The sequence below is a fragment of the Puma concolor genome, chromosome E3 (assembly GCF_028749965.1).
Source record: "Puma concolor isolate L17-30 chromosome E3, mPumCon1.1.hap2, whole genome shotgun sequence".
Taxonomy (NCBI): domain Eukaryota; kingdom Metazoa; phylum Chordata; class Mammalia; order Carnivora; family Felidae; genus Puma; species Puma concolor.
Window position 1 is genome coordinate 35,316,471 of NC_141682.1, and position 8,046 is coordinate 35,324,516.

The 8,046-nt window shown below is 54.4% G+C and overlaps 1 long non-coding RNA gene across 2 annotated transcripts; it reads right to left on the minus strand.

Moving 5' to 3' along the window:
* Positions 1 to 1,820: 1,820 nt before the first annotated feature.
* On the minus strand, positions 1,821 to 8,023 carry LOC147573144 (uncharacterized). Of its 2 annotated transcripts, XR_015245268.1 has the most exons (4): positions 7,715 to 8,023; positions 7,462 to 7,575; positions 7,205 to 7,316; positions 1,821 to 4,475 (listed from the first exon to the last, which is right to left on the minus strand). It is a non-coding gene; the product is annotated as an uncharacterized LOC147573144 (long non-coding RNA). The 2 variants fall into 2 exon arrangements; XR_015245267.1 differs by lacking the exon at positions 1,821 to 4,475 and having other exon boundaries at positions 6,458 to 7,316; positions 7,715 to 8,017.
* Between the last annotated feature and the right edge of the window lie 23 nt (positions 8,024 to 8,046).

Here is an 8,046-nt window from a genome sequence, read left to right on the forward strand (position 1 = left end):
GCCTTGCTTTATAGGTTTGACTTTGGAACCATATCATTATTGTTACTAGTGTAAAAGGAAGCACATGCAAAAGAAAAAAGCAACACCGAAAAACGGAAAGCAACGGAAAACAAACAAATGTGACTATATATCAAGACTTCTTCCAAGGGACACAGAGCACAAGCCATAAAGGGAAAACTTGAAAGACCCGCTTCATCAAAGCACCGGCTCTTCAAAAGGGGAAGAAAAAAATGCTTAGCCACAGGCAGGAAGACAGTATTTGCAGTACAGGTATCCAGACTGTAAAAGAACTCCAACTACTTTATTCTACTTTATTTTACTGTATTTTCTATTTTATTTTATTTTATTTTATTTTATTTTATTTTATGTTTATTTTTGAGAGAGAGAGAGAGACAGAGTGCAAGTGGGGGAGGGGCAGAGCGAGAGGGGGACACAGAATCCAAAGCAGGTCCCAGGCTCTGAACTGTCAGCACAGAGCCAGACGTGGGGCTCAGACTCTCACAAATGGTGAGATCGTGACCCGAGATTCTTGAAACCTCCAGTTCCTGGGCCACCTGCCCAGGTGCCTGGTCTCCTTTGCCTCCACTTGGTGACAGCCCACCATCACCTCTCCTGTGCTCCAGGGCACGTTCCGGAGCCTGTCCACACCCCTGTATGTATTGGCGTCTGAGATTTGATGTTTGCTGCATCCCCCAGCACCCGGCATGCAGAAGGTGCTCAATTAATATAGGTTGAATGTGCGAATGAATGAACAAATGAACAAATGAATGAACGAGCTGTGCGCTCTAGTCACCCAGCCCACCCCGCGTGACTTAAAATCCTCTGGATATTCCACCCCAAGAAACAGAGTCTGTGTATAGAGTTGAGGTTACACATCTCCGGATGGGGTTGGGGACAGCCTCCTTCTCTGGGAATTTTGAGGCTGGCGGTGCCCCTCACGCAGGGTTGGGATCCGGGCTGGGGCCCTCTTGAGGGTCAATCAGCGAGGCAGCTGAGGGGCAGTGCTCTGGGGGGCGGGGAGGCATTGAGGCCACCGCCACCAGGGGGCAGCACCAGGTTGCACGAGTCAGCCTGGCTTCCTCCCTCTGGATCTCCGGGGCCAGGATTTGGGGCTTGTGGGGTGCCCCCGAGGCTGCTCTGGTGCCGTGGGCTCCTGTCCAGACCGGGCTGGAAGGAGAGACGAGCATGAGAGAGGGCCCGAGGCCAGCCGAGGCCACACAGAAGGCTGTGGTGGAGCTGGCATAGACCCCAGTCTCTGGCACGGATACACAGGGTCCCACAGGGGAGCCCGGAGGCCTGGCTGGGCTCCTCGGGAACCTCTCTGTGGGGATCACTTCTCCACTAGACTCAGGGCTCTCGGACAACTGGTGTTGTTTGTCTGGTTCCAAACTTTGCATCTCCAAAACGAGGCCTGCCATAGAGGAGGAAGTGGTTAAAGTGTGGGCTCTGTCACTCGCCGCTGTGTGACCCTGGGCAGGCATCTGCACCTCTCTGCAAAGTGGGTGTGATGATAACCCTTGCTGCCAAGAGAGTTCGGGAAATTTCATGAGACAGTTTTACCTTGTTGGCTGATCCTTGGTGCATGCCTACTTTCTGTTCTGTTCCATCCTGCCCCGGGGCATTTGTGCTTGCCCTTCCTGCCCCCCCCCCCCCACCCCCCAATGCTCTTCCCATGAGCTACCCCGTGGCTCATCAACATCATCAAACTCTCAGTTCACAAGCCGTTCCTCATGGAAGGCTGCTGTGGACCCCTGCCACAGCACCCAGCCACCCTCTACCATAACCACCTGGTTCAACTTTTATTTATTTATTTTAATCAGTTACTTTTTATTTTTATTTAAAAAAATGTTTTTTAACGTTTATTTACTTTTGAGACAGAGAGAGAGCATGAATGGGGGAGGGTCAGAGAGAGAGGGAGACACAGAATGTGAAGCAGGCTCCAGGCTGTGAGCCGTCAGCCCAGAGCCCGACGCGGCGCTCCAACTCATGAACCGTGAGATCATGACCTGAGCCGAAGTCGGATGTTCAACCGACTGAGCCACCCAGGCGCCCCAACATGGTTCGATTTTGACGACAGTTACCTCTGTCTGGAATTAACAGGTTCGTGTATTAGTTTACTTGATTATTGTGTTTTGCTCCTAAAATGTCAGCTCTGTGAGAGCCCAGACCTCATCGGTTTTGTTCACATGTGTCTCCCCGAGAGCCTACCACAGTGCCTGGGACACAGTAGATGCTTAATCGAGATTTGTTGCAGGAAAAATGAACGAATGAAAGAAATCTGTGTGAAGTCCTTAGCTCTGTGCCTGGCATATTGAAAGCTTGCAATGAGTTAGCAATTAGTAATATTAGTAAGCAAGACAATAATACATTAAATAAGCAGAGTCATAAAAGCCAAGGGGGGAGGCAGGCCATCCTAGGAACATATGAGCCTGGAGTTTTGGCGGCTGAGGGTCCAGGGAGCCCCACCCCCTGCCTCCACTGAGGTCCTCCCCCGCTGTGTGACCCTGGGCATCTCACTCCCCCTCTCTGGGCTATGCTATCTTCTTGAGCAATAAGGCTTTGCAGCTGGGGCTGCTTAAAGGAAAAAGGCAGTGGGACTCCCCCCATCTGCTTCCTGCCCAGCCTCTCTTCCCAGAAGGGCTCGGAGGTGATGAGGTGGCAAGAAAGGAATCTGGAGGAATGAGTTCTAACTGTCATTCTTGTGCAAGTGTGGGGTGGGGCTTTCCCTGGAGCTCCCCCTGACTCCATCTGTTGGGTGGTGGGGAGCCTGCAGCCCTGGGCGGGGACTTGCTGGGTCAAACTGGGGCACCCCCTAACCTCTCTGGGCTGACTTTGCAGCTGTGCCACTTCCCTGCCGCCTCTTCCGCCCAGGCTGTGGTGAGCTGGGGGCTGGAAGAGTGTGAGGTGGGGTGCACCCCAAGCCCCGTTCCCTACTTGGGCGAGGAAAGGAAAGCGGCAGGAGGTTCTTGTGCCCTGGGCACCCAGGAAGGTCCTCTCACTGATCAGTGGGGACCCAGATGAGGGAGTGGGGAGTGACACGGTTACTTCTTCCCTGGTGGCTGCCACCCATCCCCTGTCCTCAGAACTCTGGGACAGAGCCCCCCCCCCCCCCCCCCAGGCCTGCCTGGAGAAGGAGAGGGGGACTTTCTAGACGGAGAAGAGCCCTGGGAGCTGTGGTTCCGCACCCTTCCATCCGTGCGGACTTGTGTTGGGGTGGTGGGGGGTGCTGGCGTAGCTGTGCTGTGGGTCTTGTGTGGTCAGGGGGTGTGCTCATCGGCACAGGGTGTGTGTGGTGCAGGTTTGCACGTGGACGTCTCTGTGTGTGTGTGCGTCCCTGCCTCTCAGGTGGGCTGTGTGTGTGGGACTTGTCATGTCTGGGTGTCTGTGTGTGTCTAGGTGGGAGGGGTGCGCGGCCTGGGTATCCGGGTGTGTGGGTTGTTCGCACAGGTGGCTCCTGGGTCCGTCTTTTCCTCCTTCAGCCCGCGGGCTTGGCCAGCCTACTTGGACCTCGTGCTTTCAGCCTCAAGAGCTGCCTGAGGGGCTCAGTCCCTTCCCTGGGCTCCCCACCCAACCCCTTCTCCACTCTAGGCTCTCCTGGTGCCATTTTACAGAAGGGGAAATCGAGTTATCTGTCGGGCCCCTCATCCTGGACACATCTTGTTCCCTCCCATCACATGGCAGCTGCCCCTGTTTCTTCAACGTGTTTACTGAGCACCTACTATAAGTCAGACATAAAAACCATGGGAGGCAGATAAGGTACCTGCCCTGGGAAGCTCACATTTTAGCGGGTACCACACTTGGTTCAGGGTGGGCAGAGGTGGGCACCTCTTCTGAGGCATAATGACTAGAAAGAGGCAGCATGGGAAGATGTGGGGTAAGACCGTTCCCAGCTGAGGGAACAGCATGTGCAAAGGCCCTGGGGGGCCCATTAGGGCCGCAGTGGAGTGAGCAGAGCTTGGGCAGGGAGTGCTGAGATCCAATGCATGTTATAAGACCTCCTGGGGCTGCTGCGCAGAGGGGCAGTGGCTGGAGGCAGACCAAAGACGGGGAAGTGACTCTTCAGAAAGTGGTGGCCCAAAAGAGACAAAGAGCACCAGGCAGGGAGGAGCTGGTGTTCCCACAGCCCAAGTTCCCATCCCTGCTCTAGCCCGGGGAGGCCCCTCTCGGGGACGCAGACTGGGGCGACACATCCTGGGGAGGGGACTTCAGTCTAAGTCACCTAGGGAATGAGCACCTTGGGGTGTGACACAGCAATGTCCAAATCTTGGCCTGTCCAGGTACTGCTGCGTGATCTTGGGTAAGTCGCATTGCTGATCTGAGCCTCATTTCCCTGTCCCCAGAGCGTGTTCTTCTGGGTTGTGACGAGGGTTTCAGAAGTCAACCTGTGCTGGTCTTCAGAGCTGAAGGTGTCCAGTGTGCCTGGCACATTGTAGGGGGCAGAACTGGGTGGCTATTGTCATTGCTAAGGGCGACACCTAGATTTAAGCAAGTGGTGTTTTAAAAAGCAAGTAAAAATAATCATAATAATTCTCTGGGGGCGCCGGGGTGGCTCAGTCGGTTGAGCGTCCGACTCTTGATTCCGGCTCAGGTCATGACCTCGTGGCTCATGAGACTGAGCCCCACGTTGGGCCCTGCTCTGACAGCTCGGAGCCTGTTTGGGATTCTCTCTCTTCCTCTCTCTCTGCTCCTCCCCCACTCGTGTGCACTCTCTCACTCTCTCTCAAATAAACAAACATTTAGGCACGCCTGGGTAGCTCAGTTGGTTAAGCATCTTGATTTCCGCTCAGGCGATTATCTCTCGGTTTGTGACTCTGAGCCTCACGTCGGGCTCTGTGCTGACAGTGCTTGGGATTGATTCTCTCTCTCTCTCTGCCCCCTCCCCCATTCGCTATCACTCTCTCAAAATAAACATTTAAAAACAAACATTAAAAAAATAATTCTCACAACGTGCCTAAGCATTCATGCACTCTCTCACTTTAACACGGCAACCTTATCGAGAGACGTGCTGACATTGTCCCCATTTTACAGATGAAAAAACCGAGGTGCCAAGAGAGGGGACCTGCTGAGAGTTAAAGCATGTGGAGACACCCAATCCTTAGGGCCTCCAGACCTGCTGTATCCACAGACGTATCCCCTGCCGTCGTCTTTTCCGTGACACATGTGCCTCCAACTTGGTGATGCTCCTTACTGGAGTTTTCTTATGTTAAGTCAATCTGAAGTGCTACAGCACATGAGTCTGGGTTTCGTTAAAAGAGCAACAGGGCGTTACTGAAGGGTTTTGAGCAGGGGCAGGACGACCTGGTGACAGAGACTCTCTCCCTGACCAGACTTCAGTTGGGCTCCTCTGAGCCTTCGGCTCGCCTGGGCACAAGCTGGAGCTTCCCACCGTGTCCCTGTAAGAGTCCAGTTTTGGCAAGAATCCTGCCGAGTTGGTTTAGCCAGAATTCCCTGCCCTCTAGGTCTGACCTGATTCCTCATCCCCTGCCTCCTCCCAGGGGATGTGTGACCGCCCATGTCTTCCGCAAGAATCCTGCCAGGCCAGCTTAGCCAGAACCCCCCCCCCCCCCCCCCCCCCGCCCCTTCCCCCTGCTATTTCCTCCTAGTAGTCTCGCACTCCCGGACCCTGCTCTGTGGCTACACATCGTCTCCTCCCTGTATGTGGACGTGAGCCCCATCTCTCTCCCTGAATGCAAACCCCACTGCAGGGGCCCCTGTCCCTATCGCGACAGTGCTGAACAAAGTCCGTCTTACCATTTCAGCAAGGGTCAGAAATAATTTTTTTTTTTTTTTAGCAACAGTCAGATTTATACTTTTGAAAGGTCACTCTGGCTGCTGCACAGAAAACAAGCGAGGTCACGGATATTAGGGGAGGCATAAGGCAGGGGAGGAGGCCACTGCTTCTGGTGAGACAGTAGAGGTCCAAGTCATGGTGAGAAGGAATGGGGGGCAGATGGGTGGACAGTTATACTTTGGGGGGAGGAGTCTCCCTCTCATCCCTGCTTTTAGACCTTACCAGGCTGCTGTCACTCTTAAAGTGAAGCTCTGTAATTGAGACCCATCCACTTAGCCCCCTCTGGCTCTGGCCATGTCATTTCCGTCCATGTCGCTTCTCGTGTCCTAGCCCCACCACACTCCTGTCTCAGGGCCTTTGCATGTGTGCTAACCTTTCTCAGGAATGTCCTTTCCTTTGTCTATTCAATTCCTGGTCTTCCAGGAGACCCCAGGTCAACCAGCACTTTCCAGAGAAGACTCTCCTGGCTTCTCCAGCATGATGGCTGTCCCTGCTATGGATACAGCGGGACTTTATACCATTGTGATTACTGGTTTAACATCTGCTTCCCCTAATTAGACTGTAACCCTCTGGGGGACAGGGGGTGGCAGGACAGGACCAACATGAGTTTTGTTTAGTCTAGGGCTTAGAACAGAGCTCATGTGCAATAACTATTTGTCACATGGCTGGACGGATGATTGGTCTTTATTGGGTGGAAAAGTTAGGCCAGATCTTCTCATCTGCTGCTGGCTCAAGTCTGGCCACTAGGCCAGTGCCATGAGATGGGGCCATGATAGTGGGCTGATGTCTCTGGTTGCAGGAGGCTCAAGCCATGGCAAGTTGGGAGAAAGAATTTCTCCACGTACCCGTCTTCTCTGATAGGGCCAAGGGCAGGGCACTCACTGAGCCAGGGATGCTTATCCAGCCCACCACCTGACACCCTACCTTATCAACCTGCCTGCCATCCCTCTGGAGGAGGCACTTCCTCCAGGGCGGGAACTGGGTGGGCACTTTTTACTCTGGATGCTCAGCACTGCAAAGGGAGGCCTGGCACTGATGATACCCCAGTGAATGACTGCGGACGGGAACTGCACCAAACTCAGGTGTGGGATTCTCAGAGGCTGGGGTGCCCAGGGGACTCAGTTGGTTAAGCGCCCAACGCTTGCTTTTGGTTCAGGTCATGACCTCCCATTCTTGAGTTTGAGCCCCGCATCAGGCTCTGCGCCGACAGTGCTGAGCCTGCTTGGGATTCTCTCTCTCTCTCTCTCTCTCTGCCCCTCCCCCAATGGTGTTGTTTCTCTCTCAAAATAAATAAACTTAAAAAAAATAAAAATTAAAACAATTCTGTGGTTAGTTGAGGAGGAAAAGGCTGTTCCTGATGCCATAACAAAACACCAGACTGGGTGGCATAAGCAACAGAAAGTGACTTCTCACGTTTTTGGAACCTGGGAAGTCCAAGTTCAGAATGCCCAAGATTTGGTTCCTGGTGGAGGACCCTCTTCCTGGCTTGGGGACAGCTGTATTCTTGCTGTGTCCTCAGTGGTGTCTTTGCACGTGGGGAGGGGAAAAGAGGGAGAGATTGAGAGGCAAGCAGAGCTGGTGGGCTCCAGCAGGGACCCACGTGCCACTTCCAGCCCTGGGACTATAGGCCCAGGACAGTTAAGGGGTTCCCTCCCTGCCCCTCCACCAACCTGAGCCACGGTCCAGGGCTGGGCTGGCTTTTAGGGGCTTCTCTTGCAGAGACTTGCAGTGGCCAGGCAGGGGACGGGGTGTGCCCACCTATCTCCATGCCTCAGTTTCCTCTCCTGTAAAAGGAGAGTATTGTCAATTTTCTGCAGACACAGAGGACTCAAGGAGGGAAGGCAAATTAAGAACAAAACAAGAGAACAAATGAACAGTTTCCCCTTTTTTTCTCCCCCTTTCTTTTCCTCCCTTCCGTTCTACCTCTCTTTTTATTCGTTCTCATCGTTCCTGGAGCTCTTTTTCTCCGCTGAAACGGAGGCGCCGCGGGCCTTGCGGATTCTGGAGCAGAGGTCAGCTGGGCCCGGACCTGCGGCGGGTTGTTAGGGGAGGGACCTGAACGGGACCTCCACTTTTCAGGGGAATGTTCCGACCGTAGGTGCAGCACGGGCGGGCATCCTCCCAGCTCCCCCGCGGGACGAGGGGCCGCGGTCCCCTCCCCGAGCCCGGCGCCCCGCGCTCCCGCCAGTCCGGCGCGCGGACACAAAGGTCCCGTCGGGGCTGGCCCCGCGCGCCCCGCCCCCTGGCCGTCCGGC